This window comes from Triticum aestivum, chromosome 4D, assembly GCF_018294505.1.
Source record: "Triticum aestivum cultivar Chinese Spring chromosome 4D, IWGSC CS RefSeq v2.1, whole genome shotgun sequence".
NCBI lineage: Eukaryota > Viridiplantae > Streptophyta > Magnoliopsida > Poales > Poaceae > Triticum > Triticum aestivum.
In genome coordinates, this window is record NC_057805.1 from 2,127,098 (window position 1) to 2,129,733 (window position 2,636).

Consider the following 2,636-nt stretch of genomic DNA (forward strand, 5'->3'; position numbering starts at 1 on the left):
CAAGCACCCCGTGCGGTGAAAATAGGCGGAAGGCCGCACACAAACCTGACGCGACGTCGTCACCCCAGGCCATGATGTGGCGGTCGTGCACATCAGACAAACGGACTCCACGGATGAGCTCGCGCACCGCGACCAGCTCAGCCGCAGCCATAGAGGACAACCAATTTCCTGTGAAAACACATCAAAGAGAGGATTTATGGAATCATTTGCATTCATTGGTCATTAGTAGTAAAACCAGACAGAATATCTAGGTTTAAACAACTAGCGAATGAGTGTAAAAATATCACTCATCGGCAACTGCCGCCGATGAAGGGAAGCGAAGATCGGAATGATCCAACCTGTAAACACATGAACAGAGACGAACGAAGAATGGACCCAAGCAGATCAACCAAAGACAAACGCCAACCAAATATCCCGAGACCGTTGGAGACAAACCTCCACATGCCTTCCATAAGCACCCACGGGACAGGGATTAGGCTGGGAGAATCTTATTCCATCTTCAGGACACAAACCAACCAAAACTAAAAGAAATATATCAAAAAACGGAGTTCTTCGCTCGGGGTTGACCGCGCCTCCTGGCCCTAAAGGCACAGGAGATCGATGGGGCAGGCTGGCGGCTGCACGCGGGAGGCAGAGGAAACCGTAGCTCTGGGTGCCCTAGGAGTGTGAGGAGGGATGATCTATCTGATTTTGAAATTTGTCAAAAGTTTTCTTCCGATGCAACAACTTGGTCGCATTGCATCACATTGTGCCAAGTAGCTAGAGAGGGTTCTGAAAATCTCAACTAATTAAAATATTTGGAAGATTAGGTTGTGAGTGAAGATGTATGAATTGCACGATGTATTGATTCGGTGCAATGTGCACGGTATATATAAGTATAAGGTGGGGCCTCTACCTCAATCTATACAACAAACTAGAGAGGTGGGCCTAGTCAATATACATGCACAAATAACATAATCAACACCCCCCCCTCCCCCCGCAGTCGAAGCGGCACCGCGGCTAACGCAAAGACTGGACCGGAACTCCTCAAAAGACGCCGTAGGCAAGCCCTTGGTCATGATATCTGCAAATTGTTGGAAAGTAGGGCGTGTAAAACACGAATATGGCCAAGAGCCACCTGTTCCCGAACAAAGTGAATATCCAACTCAATATGCTTGGTCCAGCGATGATGTACCGGGTTAGCGGAGAGGTAGACCGCCGAGACGTTGTCACAATAGACCACCGTGGCACGATCAACAGGGCAGGAAAGCTCCTGAAGCAGCTGGCGAAGCCACGAACACTCGGCGACGGCGTTGGCCACCGCACGATACTCACCCTCAGCACTGGAATGAGAGACCGTAGGATGCCGCTTAGACGACCACGAGATAAGTGAGGGTCCAAGGTAGACACAATAGCCCGAAGTGGAACGACGAGTGTCACGACAACCCGCCCAGTCTGCATCGGAGTAGGCGGTGAGGACGGTGTCGGCGGAGGCGTGAAGCTTGACGCCAAGATCCACAGTGCCATAGACATAGTGAAGAATCCGCTTGACGGCATCCCAGTGAACGTCTCGAGGAGCATGCTTATGAAGACACACCTGCTGCACGACATACTAGATCTCCGGTCGAGTCAGGGTGAGGTACTGAAGAGCACCAACGATAGACCCATAGAAAGCAGCATCCGAAGCAGGAGAACCATCCATGGCAGAAAGCTTGGCCTTCGTATCAACAGGCGTAGCGGCGGGTTTGCAGTTAAGCATGCCGGCGCGCTCCAGGAGCTCATGAGCGTACTTCCGCTGATGAAGGAAGAAGCCATCCGGACGACGCACCACCTCGACACCGAGGAAGTAGTGCAAAGGGCCCAAGTCCTTGATGGCGAACTCAGCGCCAAGACGAGCCGTGAGCTGACTGAGGAGACCAGCCGTACATGCCGTCAGGATGATGTCGTCGACATAGAGCAGCAAGTAGGCCGTGTCAGAGCCCTGATGATAGACGAAGAGCGAGGCGTCCGAGCGGGTAGAGCGAAACCCAAGCTGGTGGAGAAACGCCGCGATGCGCTAGTATCAAGCGCGCGGAGCCTGCTTGAGTCCATATAAGGACCGCGAGAGCAGGCACAGGTGGTCGGGAAGCGCCGGGTCAACAAACACGGTGGGCTGCTGGCAGAAGACCTGCTCCTCGAGGTGACCATGGAGGAAGGCGTTGGAGACGTCCATCTGGTGCACCGGCCAAGCACGGGAGACCGCAAGGTGAAGAACCGTGCGAATCGTGTCGGGCTTGACGACCGGAGCGAAGGTCTCGGTGAAGTCGATGCAAGCACACTGCCAGAAGCCCCGAACGACCCAGCGCGCTTTATAACGATCAAGAGTACCATCAAGAAAGAGCTTGTGTTTGAAGACCCACTTCCCGGTAATCACGTTGGCGTGCCGGGGACAGGGAACAAGCTGCCACGTCCGGTTGCGCAACAGGGCGTCAAACTCCTCTTGAATCGCAGCCATCCAGAGCGGGTCACGAAGAGCGGCTCGGACGGAGGATGGCAAAGGCGACGGCTCAGAGGTGGACGCTGCATGGACGTAGTCATCCGCGGCGTAGCGCGAGCTCGTGCGAAAAACGCCCGTACGGGCGCGGGTGACCGGGCCGGCCACAGGTGCCGGAGGCGCT